At 36.8% G+C, this 22971-nt stretch overlaps 1 protein-coding gene across 1 annotated transcript in view; it reads left to right on the top strand.

Annotated features, from left to right (window-relative positions):
- The window catches only part of CTNNA3 (catenin alpha 3), a 1620267-nt gene that overhangs the window by 1004919 nt on the left and 592377 nt on the right, over nt 1-22971 (top strand). The window lies entirely within an intron of this gene.

Below are 22971 nucleotides of genomic sequence, written 5' to 3'. Positions count from 1 at the left end.
ATTCATTTGAATTGAAACCGATTAAAGAAAACTTTAAAAAGGCTGATTAATATATAGACGCTAACCAAAGATGAGACCTTAATTGGTGGACTACAGTGATACACTTTTGACCTTATGCATTTCATGTGTCAGTAGTGATGTGGAGAAAATTGTAGAATAACTTTTTACAATTTTACCTTTAAAAGTAAGACAGAAAGAAAATATATATTAGAAAGAATCCAGTCCAAAAGAATCTGGATAGTCTATAACATAGATTGAATCTAAGTATGCCAATGAAGTATAATAGGTATAAATATTAAACCACATAAACTAGGTATTATAAAACCAATTGAAAAGATAGGGAATGGAGAGATATGGCTTAGCAAAAATTTAACCTCCAAAAAGCTTAGAGGTTTTAGGTGATAGTTATCTCAGTCTGAATCAACAGCTTGGTACAGCTGTCAAAAGAACTAATATCTAATATGATTTAACATGCTTTCATCGAAGAGTAGATTCTAAAACTGATTCTAAACCTACTCTGCACTTCAAAATTATTTTATGAATTATGTCTTATGTTCTATCCTTAGGCTGTGCATCCTGAAACCTGGAAGTAGTATGTCTGAAATGCAGTTTAATTTTGTATATGTATATATGTAAATTTTACATTGGTAACATCTATTGAAATAAATTCTATACATACTGTCACATGCACTATTTCAGCTTCCAACAATTTATGGTACAGATACAAGTGTGCAGGTGCACAAATGCCTATGCAGCATTATTTGTAACAGCAAGAGCTAGAAGCAAACTAAATCTCTATCATCAGAAAATGTTGAAAGTCATTTAAAGTAGTAAGTTGGCTCTGTGTATATTTTGGTATGGACAATAACAAAGATAAATAAAAAAGGCAAATTTCAGATAAATATGCATGTGATCCCATTTATGTGAAAAAACAAGAAGATAGCTTGTGCTATGTTTGTGTATTCATAGAAAATTTTTCAAAATGTTCCCATGAGAGTTTTAATGATGATCACCTCCAAGAAGTGAGGCTGTGGATGGCTGTGGATAAAGAACAAGGAGGAACAGATTTATCCTTAAGACTTTTAATTTAATTGGAAATAGTTTATTAATTCATAAATTAATTAAAGTAAAATCCTGGACTGATTCTGGAGTGAGTGAGGTAAATGCTGTGCCAGGAGGAACTGATAGGGTGGCATTTAATTCCTACTTGCTAAGTATGATTGAAACCACTTAGGTTCTTACTGTGCCTAAAGGAATACAACTGTAATACTTTGCCCAGTTACAGGTGTTCCACTTTTAAAAAGAATGTCACTTGGAGCGTGTTTAGCAGAGATGTCTGAAATAGTGACATGACTTAAAACCATGTCATAGGAAAACCTCACAAAAACAACCAAGAATTTTTAGACAGGAAAAGGCAAGGCTTGGAGAAACATGATCATTGTCATCAAATCTTTAAAGGGTTATGATATGAAAGACTTGTTTTGAAGAGCCCTGAGGGGCAGAACCGCAGCCTGTGAGCAAAAGCTAGAAGGTTAAAAATTTCATCTCACTGTAGAGATGAATTTTCTAACAGAGCTATGTGGAAGGAATTGGACTTTATTGTTAAGGAGGAATTTGAAATTTCTCAACACCATAGATACTTAACCCAAGGAAAGTGAGTATTTGGTCAAGCTGTTTTACAAAGGGTAGGAGGCTTGGTGGCCTAGAAGTCCCTTAATACCCATCCTCTAATGAATCTGCCTTTGATTTAAGGGAGAGAAATGTGATCTAGATGATAGCATTGATGAAGTGCTACAGCTGTTTGAACTGTTAAACTAGTGGAAGGATAAAGATATATGTAGCACTTAAACTTTTTTTCATTTTAACAATTGACTTGGAAGCATATTAAAAAATGAAACATTTTATATTTACATATGACACAGAGCTGAGAAAGATAAACAGAATTCAAGGTTCTAAAATATGTTGATCGTTTGGACTAATGTTTGAAAGATCATAAGCTGAAAATGAATGAGGGAAAATATGAAGTCAGAGCCTTAACTTAAATAATATCTATTGCAAAAATGGACAGGGAAAAAATTACTTATCAAAAGAACCTGGAGCATCAGAAGTTGAAAGGGACATTTGTTATCTAGTTCAATGAATTTCAAACACAAGTCCATGAAAGCACTTTCATGGTCTATAGAGAAATTAGGTCACTGTAGTTAGTTTTTTTCATAAAGCAAAATTTTATGCAACTTTCTACTCTGATTCATGTACATTCTAGTTGTTTGATATTCATCAAAACATTTGACTTATGAAAAAATAATGAAAGTAGATAATGGTCTTTCTTACATTTTCATTTCATTATTGGCAAAGTGAAAACTTCCCAACTCTGTCAGTTTATCCTGTATCCCTGTATATCTGTGGCCTGAAAAATCCAAATAATTAAAAGTTCCAGTTTAGATGACTCAACTACATCAGAATGATATGAAGACTGCATTATAGCTTTAAAATGATTATGATACATAACTTGTGAGATAGGGGCAAATCTGCAAAATACTCTATGCAAGGATATCTGATTCTAGACCACCATGCTGGACACTGCACACTGCAATTTAAGGAACAGGAAGAATAAAAGAATAAGTTATTTTAAGCCACAGTGAGCTATCACCTCATCACTAGAAACATTTGAACTAAAACTCTCACAAGAACTTTGCATTTAGGGTTAATACGAAAAATACACGTGACCATGTGCCCTGAAAACTTCTCTATCCTGTCATGATGGTACCCAAGGGGTCTTACGCATTCCATTTATCCTCTTTCTTATACCCAAGGTTGCAGATTTCAGTTCTACAATGGAAAAGCATTGGGACCTCATTTTGTGTGTTGTAAATGACCTTCATTTTGGATTGTATGCATCGGCAGGTGAATGCTGAAAGCCATTATTATTCCTCATTCTTTGTTTTCTGAGAGGTATAGAAACTCCCCATTTCTCATTAAAGTGATAAAAAGTCTCAGTATGACATTTTGTCTGCAGAAATACCAGTCATATGAAGTGACTGGCATTATCTTGCTCTGCATAGACAGGATTGTTTTGTTACAATAGCAGCTTGCTCTGATTAAATTATGGTGTGCCACTGTGTTTGGTGTTTGTTTCAGTGAGAGCATTGGGCTATCTCTGTCAAATGGAAAAATATGTTCTGAGCTGTATATTTTTTGTTTGCTTTTGTAATTGAGGATGTATCCTATCTGTGAATTGGAAACACTTCATTTTCTAAGTACCATTCTCTGGAGTAGCAAAATTTTTGTAATCTTCTGTAGATGATGATGATAGATGTTTTATTTTCAACTAAACAATATAACACTGAGTCAATCTGAAACAACAATATTCTTTAAGAATACTAGAGTGTGTCTGTGAGAGCATCACAGGCTGTTTACAATTATGCCTAATTTATTTTTCTTCAGAGAATTACACAAAATCCATTAAGATTTTGAAAATGGTCATATCATATTATAAAAGCCTAAAAACATAATTTTTTTAAAAAAAAAGCAGATCATGATTGAGTGCTTGATCCTCAAGACTGAGTGGGGTGATTCATGACTTCAAGTCTAGTACTAGTGCCTTCTGGTGATGCTGTAGCATCTATGTATGGAAACAGTGTTTGAGTGCAATTAGGAGCTTAGCTGCATTCTAAGTGTGGAAATCAATGTCTGTGTCTTTGTACTGTTATTTTTCTGCTTCCTGTCCTAATTACACAATCAGCCACTCCTCTACTTACTCCAAGGATCTCTTCTTCACTCAGTAAACAATTGCTGACCACACACTGTTAGCATCCACAAAGCTAGCTAAGCTGGGGCAGTGGATAAGAGTTCCAGGGGGTATCCAAAGGAGCAGCTTTAAGGTTAAGTGTTCTAATGTCTGAATTTAACTAGAAGGAAAATCTGAGCTTATCTGTCCTGGCAGAGGAAACAGAAGTTAAGAAGGAAAAGTCATAGCTAATAAATTGAACTGGGAAATGGGGTCAAACATGAGGAAATGTCTTAAATGTAGGCAGCTGGGACTACAAAAAGTTTAGCATGGAGCAAAAGGAAGAATTTCAGAATTAATCCTAAATCAGAGGGTTTATACACTCACAATGTCCTATTACATGTATGATTACTATTAGTATGCTTTGTTGTAATATTAATCATGTTAACATAAGGGACTTGTGCTGACTTGAACAACATTCCAGTCATAGAAGAAAATAAAGATGGAGCTTTGCTTTACAGTAAGAAGGGAATACGCATTATCCAGGTAAAAACCAAGTGATGCTAGAAAGGAATAGCTTAAAATGGCAAGAGGGTGAGAGATTCATGTCTGGGGAATCAGGGAGAGCTCACATTAAAAAAATGACATTTTCTATACACCTTGAAGGATTAGTAATATCTGAGCATCTGGGAATATATGAAAAGGGCATTCTAGGCAGAGGAGGTGGAAAATTATATAACAGAAATTGAAAAAAGTGAGTAATTGAGTGTGTCTAAGCCACATTGTTCCTTCACAGGAGAGCTCTTGGCCTTTAGGGTGGAAAAATTCTTCGTTATGTGTTGACAATCACAGTGATAAAGCTTACAACACCCAAAAAAAAAAAAAAAAACACCCAAATAAATCTCGGAATTAACTAAACTCACCACCACCATCTCTCACAGCCCATCTTTCTATTAACAAAAAATGCCTGCGCATAGTTCCAGATACCTATGAGATGGTGACACTGCCTTATTTGAGAACCAGCAGGAGTACATAGATGGTAGAAAAGGTAGGTTGTAGCTCTTCCTGACAAGTGAAGGGGTGTAGATCCAGTGTAATCTCTCAGAGTTTAGAGCAGGAGAGTAACATTATTGCTACTGTACTTTCTGGGAATTCATCTGGAGGGTGTGCTTTCACTGAATGGAAAATGGGAGAGGCAGAATCAGTTGAGACTACTGAATACTACATGCAGAAGTCAAGATCTGATAAAGGGATTCAGAAATAAACTTTATAAAATGAGACATATTGCAAATGGACTAAATCAATTGGCCAGACATGGAAAATAAATTGATATGGAGGTGAATGAGAATGAATTTGAGATTTTTAGCTTAATACCTGGGAAAATAGTGGTTTTATTAGGACACATTAAAACAAGAAAGGAATTACATTAGGGTAGAAATTATGTATTTAATATATACTCAAGCGTCCGGGTTAAGATTATGGCAAAAAACACTGTCGGAACTGGAGATGTCACAGATAGATATGGTAATAATTTGTCTACAGCTATGGTAGGAATCTTAAATGTGGGGTGGTGAGATTGTTAAATAGCAAAATAACATAAAAGGATCAAAGATATAGTCTTAAAACACACATAAAAGATGAAGAAGAATATGAGAAATAATAATCAGCAAAGTAAGGCAAGTCAGGAAAGTGTGGCTTGTTGGAGGACGTAGATGGAGCAGTGCAGTAGCACTATTAGCAATGCCAGGACTCCCGAGAATTCCAAGACACCCCCAGAGCCAGGAATTAGGAAGTCAGTAGTGATGTTAAGAAGTACCAGTGACATTGTGGGGAAGGAGGCCAAGGTTGAGACTAGAAACTATATTCCTAGATTTTTTTTTCCCCTAAGAATTGAAAAGCAAACTGGGGAAAAGAAAACACTCAAAAGCTCTTGCTCTAGCTCTCTCTCTCTCTCTCTCTCTCTCTCTCAGACTTTGACTATAGAGCCCTACCATACCTTTTTTTTTAAAGATTTATTTATTTGAGAGGTAGAGTTACAGATTGTGAGAGGGAGAGGCAGAGGGAAAGGTCTTCTTTCCACTGGTTCGCTACTCAAATGGCTGCAATGGCCGGAGCTGCGCCAATCCAAAGCCAGGAGTCAGGAGCTTCCTCTGGGTCTCCCATGCAGGCGCAGGGGCCCAAGGACTTGGGCCATCTTCTATTGCTTTCCCAGGCCATTGCAGAGAGCTGGATAGGAAGAGAAGCAGCTGGACTAGAACCAGCACCCATATGGGATGATGGCGCCTTGGGTGGAGGATTAACACACTGCACACAGTACCAGCCCTCCCCCCCTCACCATACCTTTTTAAGGTATCTTAGAATTGCAGGTGATTAACACTTTAGTACACAGATAGCTTTAGAACTAAAAGACACATGTATGCAATTCACTAGGTAATGTTAATGCTGAAAAAATTGCTCTGTACCACTATTTTAAATGCCATTGTAAACATAAGCTTGAAATGAACCATCTGTTAGCAACAGGATATTTAAATAAATGGAAAATGCCTGAAACTCTTTCAGGAACTTTGCATTTAGGGTTAATATGTAACGTACATGTGACCATATGTCCTGAAAACTTCTCTATCCTGTCATGACAGTACCCACGGGATCTTACACATTCCATTTCTCCGCTGTCTTGTCTTGTAACCAAGGTTGTAGATTTTAGTTCTATCATGGAAAAGCATTGGGACCTCATTTTGTGTGTTGTAAATGACAATACCAGAGATCCCTGAACCCCAATTTAGATTCAGATTTGTTTACTGAATTCTCTTCAAGAGAAGAATGAGTGTTCAAACTCTACACCTACACAGGCCTTGGAAAACTTTAGAGTGACAGATGTTTCCTGGTCTCAGAATACAATGTGTTAGGGTGATGGCCTGGGAAACTCTGTTGAAAGGGCGATGAAATAGATAATAATAAATGTGAAAAAATCTATTATATAAATATCAATAGTCATTATGTTTTTATTTTATTGTTTCTATCATTTCTGTCCTAAGGTTGTCATTTTTTGATAATGTTTTATAAAATGTATTATTTTGGGTTACCCAGGGAGAATAAGACAAGAAGATTCCAAAATAATTCAAGCAGTCATACTATATTGCATCTCAATATAAAAGGTGTTATGCAAATACTAGATTAAGAGGATTGAAACAGTCATGTTGAGCTCAGAAGCAGTAAGGTCATAGTCCCACAGACAGAATGAATTGGGTCTGGAAAACTTAGGAGAGAGAAAACATTGCTTAAAATAAGTAGCAAAGTATCAATGTGACATTGCACAGTTTATTCTTTCTAAAGTAAATTTAACCTCCATTTTGGCCCCTGTGTATACCACAGTAAAATTCTACTGTTTAGCTATTGGAGGTCACAAGTTAAATGTCTTGCAGCGTAAATGTTGCTTCTCCTCTTTGGCATACTGTAGCAAATCCCTGAATCTGCTTCTGAATGTAGGCATTAGTTGTGACTATATATACACACCTGTGAGAATACATGTGTGTACTTGGTATTAATTGCATAGAGGAAGAGATGATCATCCTTCATTCATCTGAGATGTGCCAAGTGCTTTAATAGGGTTATCAGAATTAATGATTGCAATAGTTTTGTGACATAAGTACTGGATCATGTTATGTAAGGAATACGAAATTTAGAGATTCTAAGTGAATTGCCCAAGGTCAAGGAACCAAAAAAAATGCTTTGGGATAATACAAACGTTATTCCTGAATTTGAAATTACTTCATCAGCCAGAGCTTTATGTATACATATTTGTATAATTATCCGAGAAACACAGAAGGTTTTTCCCTAATTTTTGTAAAAGAGGTGATAAAGAAAATCTCCTGGGAAGTTTTGTTTTCAACATTGAGTCTGTAATTTTTTTTTTTTTTTGATGCTCAAATATTTAGGATTTGCTATATCAGAATTCTGGGCCTTGGCTCCTTTAGAAAGGATGGCAATATTATTTGACATTTCTATTTCACTTTATTATTAAGACATATTTTGCAATTTGTTTAAGCTACCAGTCTGTAAGTAATATTCTATCTCAGGCAGGCTGAATGGTTTCTGTGAGATTATGTAGCAGACTAGGGGAAGAGATTGGAATATAATTCTTTCCCTCTGGAATATTTCAGTATTACTAATTACTTACCAGCAACTCCTTGAGGTAAAAATTGGTGTATAAATGTGTGTTTTTTGGTATAATATCAAAGATTTTATGAAAAACTGAAAGGATTGTTTATATGGGGAGTAGTGGAGTATAAAAGTGTATATTTTAAGATGATAGAGAAATTTGATCTATTGAACAATTTGTTTGAATTTAAAAGACTGGATGGTATCAAGTAATATGCCCTTATTTTCTTAAAAAATCTTCTATATTAAAATCCTCTTTTCAGGATCCAAGGCAATATGCTTAATTTTGAAAAAATTTGTCATAATGAGAGAAACTTATTCTTCTGAACCTTGGAATTTTTGGTCAGTTAAATTATATAACTTAATACATTTATCTTTGGGTCTTTATTGTAGATTTATTCAATGAATATGTTAGCTTTTATCTCAGCAACTGTATTAATCTAGGTGTGTGTTAAATTTGGTGTTCCTATTTTCTGTTTATTATTCATTTACATATCAAAATGACTACTATTTTAGTCACTTTTATAATATGACATTGTTTATTACAAATTAATAATCATTCTTCAAACTTTTTGTCTATATTCCTAGGTAACATAGGGACTCAAAGGAATGTATATTTGCTCTCACTCATACAGGTGCTGTTGAGTATATTTCGGTGGTAATGTTGAAGACAGTTGAATGACTTTGGTGGAAGGTGGCAATCAGAAAGTTACTTCTGTATGTTAGCTGGGGGAATGTGAAGTTGGAATAAACTAACTGTAAAATGCTTTCTTTAAAGTCTTCAACATTGTTCAGGATAGTTTGAAGTCACCTCTTCCCCTTGGAGAGAAGGGAGGAGAAGAGAGGAAATTATAGTCAGTTTTCAGTCTTACTATAGTAGATTATTGGGATACTATTAGGATTCTTTTGTTTTTCATACTAAACAACACTATGATCCACTTTAGGGGATCATTGTATTTTTCCCAGCAGTTTTGTTGTGTGGAAAAAGATTTCTGGGGCTGCCACTTGGGCATGGCAGGTAAAGCCACCACCTGCAGTGACAGCATCACATATAGATGCCGGTTCGAGTCCTGGCTGCTCCACTTCCAATCCAGCTCTCTGCTATGGTCTAGGAAAGCAGTGGAGGATGGTCCAAGTCCTTGGGCCCCTGCACCTGCATGGGAGACCTGGAAGCAGCTCCTGGCTTTGGATTGGCGCAGCTCTGGTAGTTGCAGCCATTTGGGGGGTGAACCAGCAGATGGAAGACCTCTTTCTCTCTCTCTCTGCCTCTCCTTCTCTCTTGGTGTAACTATGAATTTCAAATAAATAAGTAAATCTAAAAAATAAGATTTTTAATACAATAATCCAGGAGCTATGTAAATCATTTAAGAGTCTTTCACTGGCAGAAGGTTTTTTTACCAACCTGGTAATAGGGTCCCTGGGATAGGAAAGCTGACTGTAGCATGAGACAGACCAGGATATATAGGTCATAAATCTAAGAGAAAATCATAACCCATGAATATAAAACTTCCTGCCAGCATTCTGGGAAGGATTCATGATTGTGCTATTAAGCCTGTGGCCTGGGAAGAAGTACCTATTACCAAATCATCATCACTATTAAAACCATAGAAATACTCACCACCTCCCAAAGTTTCCACATACCACCATAAATAGGATGATGAGGATGAAGATGATGAAATACATGACGATATGTATAGTAAAAGCACTTAACATAGGTGATAACCTCCTAACAATTTTAAATATACAATATGATGTTGTTAGTGTTGGACAATCTGCTGTATTATGAATTATATATAAATTATGTAATTTGACTAACACTTCTCTACTTCCTCCTCCTTCCAGCCTCAGGCAGTCTCCACTCTTGCTCCTAGTTGGGTATTTTGGGTTGCACATACATGTGGGAAATTGTCTCCTGGTATCTGACATATTTCATTTATCCTTTCTTCCACTTCCATCCATGTTGTCACACATGATAGACTTTCCATTCATTCATTTATGAAGCAGAGTTGTAGACAGAGAAGGGAAGAGACAGAGAGAAAGGTCTTTCATCTTCTAGTTCATTCCCCAAATAGCTGCATGGACTAGGTTGTGTTGATACAAAGCCAGAAGCTTCTTCCTGGTCTCCCACGTGGGTGCAGGAGCCCAAGCACATGGGCCATCATCTACTGCTCTCCCAGGCCATACCAGAGCGCTGGGTCAGAAGAAGAGCAGCCGGGACATGAACATGTGCCCATATAAGATGCCAGTGCCATAAGCGGAGGCTTAACCTACTGTGCCATGGTACCACCCCTGACTTTCCTTATTTTTAAGACTAAATAAGATTGTATGAATATACCACATTCTTTGATCCATGTATCTGATGATGGATAGATTTTTTTGTATCATGGATATTATGAATAATGTGATGAACAAGGGAGTGTGGATAGCTCTTAGAAACCCAAACTTTTATGTCTATGAGTAAATACCCAGAAGTGGGGTTATTGGATCATATAGTTGTTCTATTCTCAATTTTTTGAGAAACCTCTATGGTGTTTTCTGTGATGGCTGTAAATTTACATTCCCACCAACAGTGTACTCATGTTCTTTTTTTCCACATCATTATCGATACTTGTTATCTTTTTAAAAAAATTATTTACTTGAGAGTCAGAATTACAGAGAGGGAGAGACAGAGATAGAGAGATCTTAAATCCATTGGTTCACTCACCAGATGGCCATAATAGCCAGGGCTGAGCCAGGCCATCTTCTGTTGCTTTTCCCAGGCCTTTAGTAGGGAGCTGGATTGAAAGTGGAACAGACAGGTCACAAACCAGTGCCTATACGGTATGTCATTGCTGAAGGGGTGGCTTTACCTGCTATGCCACAATGCTGGCTCCAACTTTTTTTTAATAATAGACATGACTTCACTGCTTTTATTTATTTATTTTTAAAGATTTATTTATTTATTTGCACGTCAGAGTTACACAGAGAGGAGAGGCAGAGAGAGAGAGAGAGAAAGAGAGAGACAGGTCTTCCAGCCACTGGTTCACTCTCCAATTGGCCTCAATGGCCAGAGCTACGCCCATCCAAAGCCAGGAGCCAGGAGCTTCCTCTGGGTCTCCCACACGGGTGCAGGGGCCCAAGGACTTGGGCCATCTTCCATTACTTTCCCAAGCCACAGCAGAGAGCTGGATTGGAAGTGGAACAGCTGGGTCTCGAACCGGCACCCATATGGGATGCCGGCGCTTCAGGCCAGGGTGTTAACCCGCTGTGCCACAGCTCTGGCCCCTGCTTTTATTTACAATATCTCTGTTGAGTAGTGATGTTGAGTGCCCTTTTATATACCTGTTTGCCACTTGTATGCTTTTGGGGAAAAATTTTTTTTTAAGATTTATTTATTTATTTAAAAGTCAGAGTTAGAGAAGGAGAGGCAGAGAGAGAGAGAGAGGTGTTCCATCCACTGGTTCACTCCTCAAATGGCCGCAATGACAGGAGCTGCACCGATAGGAAGCCAGGAGCCAGGATCTTCTTCTGGGTCTCCCACACAGGTGCAGGGGCCCAAGGACTTGGGCCATCCTCCACTGCTTTCCCAGGCCATAGAGAGCAGGATCGGATGTGGAGCAGCCAGGGCTCAAACAGGCACCCATATGGGATGCCAGCACTGCAGGCGACAGCTTTACCTGCTATGCCACAGTGCTGATCCCTCAGGAAAATTTCTTTACATGTATTGTACTTTGATAACTTTTAAATTGTTTTTTTCTTGTTATTGAATTGTTGCAAATCCTTAGATATTAAACCCTTATTTTTTGATTTATTGACTTATTTGAGTTATTGGGTGTGTGTGTGTGTGTGTGTGTGTGTGTGTGAGAGAGAGAGAGAGAGAGAGAGAGAGAGAGAGAGAGAGAATCTTCCAGTCTATCTATAAGCCAGCCAGTAGGATCTGTGGCCAATTGTTAAGGTGTACTTGTAGGTGCCATAGCCCCAGTCTGTTTTCTGTGCTCCTAGATGCTCCTAGATGAGTCACTAGTGTCAATCCTCTCAGAATTGAGTGGGATGAGAACAAAGTGGGTCTCTCAGCAGCACCCTATAAGGTTCAGGAAGAGGAGGCTCTCTTTGCTCTTATTGTTCCTGTTGGAAGCCATAGGCTGAGGGGGACACTTTTGGCCTTGAGTTGTGCCACTTTAGGGAAGACTCACAAAGGTAAAGTGGAACTTTTATCTCTTCAGTACACTCATTCTCAGAATTGTTTTTGTTCCACCATGGTGCTAGGACTTCTCAGATGGACTCTCGTAAAAGTATTGGTAATAGTGATTGTTAAGTTTGTGTTTATGTGAGGCTCTGGATTTTGGGACTTCCTACTCCACCATCTTACTAGCATTGCTAAAACAAACTCATTTTGAGTAATGATAGCTAACACATATGTAGATATTGTATGTACCAGCGTTCTAAATGTTTTTTTTTTATTTTTTAAATTTTTTTGACAGGCAGAGTGGACAGTGAGAGAGAGAGACAGAAAGGTCTTCCTTTTGCCGTTGGTTCACCCTCCAATGGCCGCCGCAGTAGGCGCGCTGCGACCGGCGCACCGCGCTGATCCGATGGCAGGAGCCAGGTGCTTCTCCTGGTCTCCCATGGGGTGCAGGGCCCAAGCACTTGGGCCATCCTCCACTGTACTCCCTGGCCACAGCAGAGAGCTGGCCTGGAAGAGGGGCAACCGGGACAGGATCGGTGCCCCGACCGGGACTAGAACCCGGTGTGCCGGTGCCGCAAGGCGAGGATTAGCCTAGTGAGCCGCAGCGCCGGCCGTTCTAAATGGTTTTTATGTGTTTACTTATTTAACTCCACAAGAAACTGATGTGGCAGATATCATTTATACATTTTTTAAAATAAACTGAAGTCAAAAAGTTTTATGTAACTTGTCTAAGTTAGAGAGATAGTATTCAAACCTGGGCAGTCTAACATTCTAATCCACACTGTCACCCACTACACTGAGCATTAGGAGAAAAGTCAGATAAGTTATGAGATAGAAATATACTCTGCTATTTAAAACAATTGATTGTGATGAAACAGTATAGAGGGAAGATCTAGTCCTCAGAAATCTAAAGCAGGAAGGCTAGACTCATGGGGCACTCCAGTATTCATCTAACAACAGGGAAGAAGAAACTTGGATAAGAACTTAGAAACCATACTCAGAGAACTACGAAGAAAATCAGGAGATAGAATAGGGAAAAACTAGATAATTATTTTGTAGAAAGAAATGTTTAACTGTTGAAAATCTCTACCTTAGACCTTAAGATGAGAACTGAAAATCACTCTCTGGATTTTGGTCACAGATGGATTAGATATGCTTTGATCCAGTAGAACATCAGAAATTATGGCTATGTATGATAGTTAAATTCTGAATAAGGTGGCCCAAGGGACCCTTAAAACAGTGATTCTCAAAGTGTTTCCTAAGTGCAGGAATGTTGGTATCACCCGAGAACCTTTCAAAAATGCATGTATTTAGGTCCCACCCCAAATTTACTGAGTTGTAAACTCTGATGTGATACAGTGGTGCTTTGACGAGTCCACCAGGTGATTGGGATGCATGCTGCAGATTCCCCCGGGCCAGAGGTATGCTGGAGTGTCTTATGGCAGTCTGGAGAACTGGCTGTGTGCATCTATTCATAACTCCATGTCACTTTGACTTAAAATTACAGCTCCTCCATCCTTTCTTTCTGAGGGCTTATTATTAGTTCTTACTAGGGCTTGTTACTAGTTCTGGTAAATTCTGTAATTTTAGAGTGGGTCCTGTGAATTTACATTTCTAACTAATTCTCAGATGCTACTCATGTTGTCTAAATACCACATATTGAGAATTACCAGAACTAAACTTGTTTCATTCTGTGGAGCTTCTTGAATGTTTTTCCTTTCTCTTTGTATATTTCTTAATTGTATGATCCTGAAATTTTTCTTTGAATTTTCAGTCTTCATTCCTTAGAGCTAGTGAGTTTAGAGTCCTAGCTTCCACACTATTATCATCACCATTACTTTAATCAGGATATTCATTACTTCTGGCCTTGAATATCCCCATAGCTTATGTCCATGATAGTTTTTCTGTAATTTATCACAACATATTTACCCTAGGTAAACACTTCAGCTTTTCTCACTTGTTACCTCTCTCCTTTTACATAAGGTCATCCAATGGCTACTATTGCCTCCTATTTTAATTCCAGGCTCTTTCTTATGCTTTAAAATATAACAATAGTTACTAGATATTTCATACTCTAACAGATACCCATCTATTGATGTTTTGAATTTACCAATTCTATTCCTTTGTCTATGCTTTTATTCTTAACCTTGTAGATACCTGTTCTTTCCCTCCTTTTCGATTACTCATAAACCTTCTGTCGTTCTGCACACTCTGTCTCAATGATATGTTTGACTAGCATGAATTTGACAGTTTCTGATTATATGGCTGTGGCCAAGATGGAAAAAGTGGAGGTTGGATGTTAGTAAAACTAGGGAAAATTACAGCGTGTTGACTAAAAAGTTTTCAATAAAATAAAATTTACCCTGAAGAAGATTCTGTACATATTTATGTAATTTTCAAATATGTTTCTGAATAAATGAAAAGATCTAAACTTTAGTTGAACATCTGTTTCCTAAACACTGTGATAAACATTTTTCTTACATTTTATCATTTGTATTCTCAGAGAAACTCTATGTAAATGTATTATTGTACAGAGCCCTAGAAAACACAGAAATCTAATTGATTAAGTCTGTGGTTAACATAAATCTAGGAGCAAATACTGATGTTTGTGACGGAAAATTTATGAGTCACCCTATATTGCCATGCTAGAAGAATGAGTCAAAAACCAGCAAGGGACATTTAACAGCAATAACTATAAAGCTAACATTCAAATAAAATGTATCTTCCATATTTATAAGTTCTTATAAAGTGGCTTGACTGCAGCTCATGGGCGAGGTCAAATAAACTTCCAAAAGTTCAATATGCACTTGTAGAGTGCTATATGAGCTATTAAAGCAAGCATACCTTATTCTTTAATTGCAGGAACATAGTGTCCAGATCAAAGAAAATATTTATGTTTATTCTCCCTAGTCAGTACTTGTTTAGATTGTAGTCTCATTCCTTGACAGTACATTTAAGAAGACTTTGACAAAGAACACAGCATAAAATAAGGAATGCCAGGATGGCATCTTTATAATAGTTAGTGGAATAAAGAATGTAGAAATATTATCACATTGAAGTTCTGCCACATGGAAGTGCTGGAGCAGCTGAGAGCTGAAGATAGGCAGATGGCTGGAAGTTAAAGGGAGACAGATACCAGGTCGATGTACAGAGAAACTTTCTGAGAGTTAAAACCTAACAGAAGAATGGGCTGCCTCAAGAAACGAGTGGTGTCTCATCACTGAACTTAAGCAAATGATGTATTTTCCACCTTTAGAGATTCTGGGATTTTATTTTCTTTCCTATTTTGCCTTCAAGATTATCTTAATCAAAATTATCTGTCCTCCTTCTGATAGAGCATATTTAATAATTAAAGTACCTAAATGCTCTTCCTTACATGTGCAATGCTAGCATTCACCAAACTCTTTCCTCCCACTGAACGTCCCCAACATGGAGGGGGGAGTGGTGGTGCAGAAAACTGTTTTATATTTCACTCTATACTGTTCTGAATACATGGCAGGAGTTCAGTAAACACTTGTTGACTGGTAATTTTCTAACCTGCTGAAGTTGCTGTCTTGCAAGGGCAATTATACATTTCTAGCTGCCACCTCAAGTTCTTAAAAATTACACAGATCATGTTCTCTCTCACTTCCGCAGCAATCACTTCAGAAACCACTATCAGCAAAATAGGACAAAACTGTTGTTTTGATTTGGTTAGTAAGAGGAGACAGGAAAGTAATTTTTATTTAAAACTACTCCTTCTTAGTAAACCATATTAAGTTATACTTTGCATAAAGAATTAAGTTCCTCTGTTTCAAGCTTCCACAAATAAGTGCTTCAGATAGATTAGCAATGTCATCTCTTTTTATATATGCACATAAATAAGCCATTTCCTCCCTTTCTCTCTTAATAAAGTGTATCATGAATTAATGGTATATTTTGTGGTTTTCATAATTATAATTCATTAATAGTATTTTTCTCCCTCTTTAGAAATATGCAGACTATAACTAATTTTAACATTATCTACACATATTACATTGCTATGTTAAAAAAATAAATCCTGTAGCAATTTTCGTAAATGAAATTAGTCTCACTTAATCAAAGACAAGTTTGTTTTTTATTCATTTTTCTTATTCCTGTATATTTTCCTCATTCACTGTTTTTGAAAACATTTTCATGGTCAGATTTATTATATCTATGTGCACACACAACTTAGTTAATAGTATACTGATTTAGTTGTCATTTTTGTCTTAAAATGAAATATATAACATGTTTTGCTGATATCTAGCTGTCTTTTATGACTGATGTCATATTTCAGAGCTAGAAAGAGCAGTGGGCTTCTAGTCTGGAAATAGGTGCTGTACTGTAGCATCTGTACTAGTGAATGATGTCGCTTTAAGCAAGTCAGTTGAACCTTAAATTCTATGGTTCTGCAGGCACTGCTTTGCAAATGAGTAGAATTGAACTAGATCTGAAGTTTACTTCTAGACCTAATAGTCTACAATTTCAGGAAGTCTTTAACTTGGTTAAAGTGTGTTACATTCTTAAATATTTTAAACATGTAACTAATGTTTTATAAATTTGACTAATTGAAATACTATCCTTGAATTAGTTCAAAACCTTGAATATTGTTAAACATTTTATTCTACTAAGGATTTTTCTCTTCAAAAACATTACTCCTTTCAATTTCTTTGCAGTCTTTAAGAAAATAATTCATTTCCTTTCTACTTTATTGTTTTATAGAACATAGGACAGGATCTTCTATGAGAATCACAAAGATAACTCATCCGTCACAGCATACTGAGCCTACTTGTTTCATTCCCATTGAAATGTGTAGGATAGTTTTTCCTTTAATCTAATTAACACTATTTTTTTCCTAAGCTGTTCTTATCTAAGGGCAAAAACAAAGGAAACAAATTATGAATCAAACATGTGAAAAGTTCTGCTTTAGAACAAATAAACAACTTCCGTTATTTCTGTTAATATTAACACATCTCAGCTTCTATGCCATTTAATTAAAAGGGCACATCCTACTCTTGAAAACAGTAAAGGAATTGTTTTGCTTTTATCATTTACTGGTTAAGCTCAAGCAAAATATGTGCTAGTTTCCTAACCTAAGGGAAAAGAAATCCTTATTGACATCGATGCATGATGGCATTTAGCGCATGGACAAGGCTGTTGATAGTAAAAGAGAAAAATATTAATATAGAAGATACTAGGGGTTTCCTTCCACATCCATTCCATCCACATATTCAGTTTCATAGGGATAGGGATGTGGTGTTGGGCTTAGGAACCCAAACTGACAATTCCTTTGTTGGGCATGGCTGTGTATCCCCACAATCAGAATGAAATTGAAGAATTTCATTAGGTAGCTAGGGAACTTCCCTTCTGCTTCCTCCTGTCCCTTCCCATCTCCCTCCTGCCATTCCCTCCACCCTCTTCTCTCACTTCTACTCCCAGTCCTCACCATCTTTGCTCTCCCTAAGTGTGTTGTGACCCGGGGGGCACTTAGAAAACATAACAGCTACTGGTAGCATTCTTGTAAGCACAGGAAAATCAAGTACAGGACAAAGTGAAATTCAGAAAGCACAGTGGAAATCGGGGAAAACAAAAATAAAACACATTGAGCTGCCAAGTCACTTATGATCTGAAAAATGTAACTAAAATTGAAGCTACATGAGTAACTATGTCATTGCTAATCCATCTGAGTTTTCTATTTGCAACAAAAAGCATTTTAACTGATACAGCTGGCTTCAAATTAAAGTTTCTTTAAAAAAAAAATCTCCACTTCACCCCCTTGTCTCCCATCTAACTAGAGACAGTTTTAATACGTTTCTGCACTGTCCATTCTTGTAACTCACATTCTTACTTTATGCGTTGGAACACCTAGGATTTCATGCCTATAATAATTGATGCTAAAGAACTTTGTTTAATTCCCTTTCAAATCTGCTAGTGTTTTACCCTTTCTTGCAAGTATCTGACTTGTGGGTTATGAGTGGTGTAATAGGACAGTCAGAAAAATTAAATTTAATATGCTAACTAGTTAACCTTCAAGGCCATAGCCTGATACCAGTCTGCCTCCAAATAATGCTAATATAGATGTGTGCTTAGTTGTGGATGTTTTTAGAATTTTTACAAGATTAATCTTGCTTAGTTATTTTTCTTTTCCAATTATGTCACATCATTCTTTAGACAACTTGGGAATTATGCCATAAAGTCAAGGTTTCTGCCCTCTAGGCGCCTATAAATTATTAGAGAAGAGCAACAATAAATTGATTGATAATATACTAAGAAAACTACCATAGGCAGAAGAGCCACAGACAAAAAGTGATCCAGACAAGTAAACTGAGGTTTATTGGAGTTCATTAGATAATTAATATCATGCATTCAAAGAAAACATCTTATTCAAATTAATATGCCTTTTATTAAATTAAGAATACTCACTTGGTTCTCAGCAAATGCATTTTAAATGAAAAAATGAAGAGTGAATGAACAAATGAATTACATATCAGAACCAATTCCACGTTTTCATGTGCTAAGGACAAAAATTCCTAGAAAAGCCGTGATTGTAGAAGCCTCTTGCCTTTATTCTAATTTTTCCCCAATACATGTCTTGGAAAATTTGAAAATCCATTAGTTTTTTTACTGAATGTGTACTGTCAGAGCCTCTAGGTATTATTATTGATAGTTAAGGAGTCTGGGGGTAGAACTGGAAGTCATTTGTCAGAATCACCCAGCTAGCGCCACTCTGCTTCTAGGAATATGGAGTAGTACTTTTCTCTTTTTTCTGCTGCATACAGCTAAATACCCCATGAACCTTGCATACAAAGCAAATTTAAGGAGACTTTGTAATGTAGCCTGACGATGGTTTATTGGTCAGAGACCTTAAGTTGCAAGGGAAGACATGGTATTAAAATCCCCAAGTTTTCTTTTCACCATATACGTCCCACACTAGAACTGAAGAAGCTAGCATCCCATAAACACTAATGGTCACAGGAAAAAAAGAAAAGTTGTGACAAAAGCCTATTTCCTTTAACTAAAGGACCAGGAATAGGACAGCTTAACAAGACAGAAACATTTTAGACGATAACCATTCTACTCCAGTTTAAAAATAAAAATAAACACCTCTGATAGGAAAACATAGAACATGGGGCAAATAAAGGCCAAGTGGGGAACCTAGACCTCTACCAAAATGACACTGTAACAAGGCACCCCAACCAGCATGCCAAGCAGTGTCAGAGAATGGTGACAGTATTTTATCCATTTTAATTACTAGCCAACTTTAATGAAACATCTGGCCTCCCTTGGTATCAGTGGAGCCATGTGGAAAACAGTAACAAGACACTTCTACCCCACCCAGCAATGAAGTTGTCAGTTGAGACCTACGACAGAAATACTGAATATGTCATTAAAGAAACAGAAGATATAAGGAGGAACCAAATAGAAATATAAAAACTAAAAGAAAAAACCCACATTAGAATTAAAGGAAAATATTGTTGGAGATGTTCAATAGCTGAATGAGGGAGACTGGAAAGAATCAGTCATGCGAAAAATAAACAAATTACACAATCCGGATAACAAGGAGAAAATAGACCAAAAAAAAAAAAAATACAGCTTCAGACACATATGAGACGATAACAAAAGATCTCACATTTGTACCCTCAATTTCTAGGAGAGGAAACAAAAGATAGGGCTTAAACATTCCATGCAGAAATACTGGTTGAAGACTTAAATTTGGGCCAAGCCCCAACCTGCAGATAGAGAAAGCAGGCAAACTCCAAACATAATAAGCCCTTTACGTATCCACACTAATACACGTTGCAGTCTAACATCTCTAAACTAAATACAGAGAAACAATCTTTATAGCAGAGAAAAAAAAATCACATTCCCTATGGAGGAAAAACAATTCAAATGACCCTGGATTTCTCAGCAGCAACCATGAAGGCAAGCAGAGAAATTACAGAACATTTTTCAGGTGCTGAAAGAAAAGAACTGTCAAATCAGAATTCTATATCTAGTAAAAATATCCTTCAGGAATGAAGGGGAAATCAAGACATTCTCAAATGAAGGAAAACTACAAGAATTTTTTACCAGCAAATAATATACTACCCTAAAAGAATGACTATTTCAGTTGAGGTATCAATGACATGAAAACCTGCAGTACTTACTCTCTGACTTGCAAGATTTTTGAATGCCTTGTTTTGAATAAAACAAACACAATAATAAGATCAAATTTTTAAAGCTGTGCAAAAGTAAAAAGATCATACTTTAGATATTTCTGCTTTGATTATTTTCTTCAAATTGTGTATTTATTGTAATATTAAAATCTGTACATATATGTTTGCACTAGTAATCTATTCACAATTTAATGTCCTATACTATTGAATAAAATTCCACTATTTTCTCCATAGCATTGATGGAAGAATGTGTTTTAGAACTTAGCAAAGAAAAACTCATTATGTTAGGTTTGTGACAATATAGGAAAAGTAAGTGCTTTTGGTTGGAGACAGTGAAATATTTCTTTTACTTATGTTGCTCTTGCATCTCTCTCTCCCTCTCACTCTCAGATATCTCTTCTAGATTCTGTTACTCTGTCAGTAAAATGTATATATGCGGTATAATTGGAAATATGGAGAATTCAGTTTCTTATATCACCTAAAATTTACCTTGAATTCTTGTTGCCAGGATCAAACTTCATGTTGGAGTCTTCACATAGAAGATAGAGAGGTAGATAAGAATTCTTAAAATAGAATACATATCCTATTCACATCAGAATAAGTTGGGATGTTTATAAAATTCAGATCTGGGCACCACCCTAGACTTACTGAGTAAGAATCTCAGGTGGGCTAGCACTAAAAGTGTTGTTAACAAATTCTTTTCTATGCTAGATATTGAGACCCACAGCATCTGTGGGTAAAGTAATAGTGATTTCTCTGTTCAGTAGACATACTGCTTTATGTTGGACTTCTTCCTGCCCTGCTTTGCCTTTTAAAAAATTATTTATTTATTGAAGATTTTATTTATTTCTTTGTAAGAGCAACAGAAAAGGAGAGAAAAATATCTTTCATCCTCTGCTTCATTCCGCAAAGGGCTGAGCAAGTCTGAAGCCAGGAGCCATGAACTCTGTTCTGATGTTCCACAAGAGTGACAGGGGCCCAGGTACCTGGGCCATTTTCTGCTTCCTCCCCAAGCCCATTAGTAGGAAGCTGAATGGGAAATGTAATAGCCAGGACTTCAGCTGGCCCTCTGATATGGGATATCATCATCACAGGTGGCGACTGAACCGTCTGCACCACAGTACTGGCCACTTCTCTGCCTTTTGCAGTAGAATTTCTTTGCCATTCTGCCCATGGCAACCCAGAGCCTCTTAATAGGTGAGGTGTCCGGCTGAACTTTATGACATTCAGCAACCAAACACACAGTTATTCTCACAAAGACATATTCAGGCTGTGTATTAAACCTGCTTCAAGGCTCCAGAGCATTTGATTCCACACAGTGATGACAGGTTTTTAAAGAACTGATCTATTGATTTGAGGGCACCCATTTTTCATTCTTTTATTGTCCTTGTCCACAGGGTACAGTGACAAGAGGCTTAGGAATCTAGCCATGTACTAGTTATATGCTGTTAGCGAGTAGCATTGCCCCTTGAGCCTATTTCCTCATTGAAAACAGAAATAATTCTTACCTGCTGAATTCAGACAGTTATGAAGACTGTGGAAAGGAGGCAGAATGCAATCACTGGGTAGAACACAGGATTTGGAACTTAGACAGAGCTGGTGTAGACGCCATCTCTGCCTTTTACCCACTGTAGGATGTGGGGCAAGTTGTTTCACCAGTTTAAACTTCATCCGCAAGAAAAGGATAATAGCAGCCCTTTGATCAAGATTAATTGAACTGATGCGGATACATGGTGAGTTCTCAGGTAATTTGGATCATGATTATTTTCAGTTTGGGGAAAAACCTTGGCACAGTGGCATGGACACATGCATTTTTATCTATTATGATTTTAATTTTCTGAGTAGACTTATCAGCTATGCAGCTATAAGATGGATTCTAGAAGCACACAGACCTGGAATGAATCCTGCACTAGTATGTATTACTTCTGTGACTTTAGCTCAAGTTATTTACATTTTCTGAGCTTCCTTTTATTTATTTATTTTTATCAAGGGAAGAGTGGTGATATTTATCTGACAGAAATGGTATGTGACCCTAAAATAGTAAGATTCATATTTTTTTCTCCCTCCCTTCTCCTCTTCCACACCCCAAGGGGGAAAAAAAAGATGGTGGCTAGGATAGTATATAGTTTTACAATCAGATTCTGATTGACAGTGCTGATACTCCATTCGTGACTGAGTTATGATTGCAACCTTCAAATAATTGTGACAGCTTGAGGACTCCAAACCTCTTGACTTAAATAGGGAGTTTATTCTAAAACAGGTTTATTATTTCTTCTAGATTCTTGAATTGACAGTTACACATGTCAAGGGTCTTTCCGGATAATCCGACCCATTCAATATGGTGAACATTAAAAGAATGGATGTGTTAAATTTTAGTTTCTAGTCAAATCTATTATATATACTAAGATTCCTCTTTTAGGCACAGACTATGAGATGGGCATCCTTGTTTTCGTAAACTGTTTTCTGCTTTGGTATGGAAAATCAGAAAAAAAAAAACTTGTATTCACAGATAACTGAAATAATGGAAAATTATTTTTCCTAAATTCTCAATACTTTACCTCATACTCAGAGTTCATAATTGATTGCTTGAGGTAGCAACATTGTAGGAAAAACAAATACAAACTTGGTCTAGATCATTCATCAACCAATTTTTAGAGGAATTGGGAAATATTTCTGGATAGTGGGTATGTGATTTATACTTCAAATAACTGAAAAATATTATCCATGTATAGGGAGAAACTGGTTTTATCTTTTTCTGTTCTGAT

Source organism: Lepus europaeus, chromosome 17, assembly GCF_033115175.1.
Source record: "Lepus europaeus isolate LE1 chromosome 17, mLepTim1.pri, whole genome shotgun sequence".
NCBI classification, from domain to species: Eukaryota; Metazoa; Chordata; class Mammalia; order Lagomorpha; family Leporidae; genus Lepus; species Lepus europaeus.
This window is presented reverse-complemented; position numbering and strand designations above follow the sequence as displayed.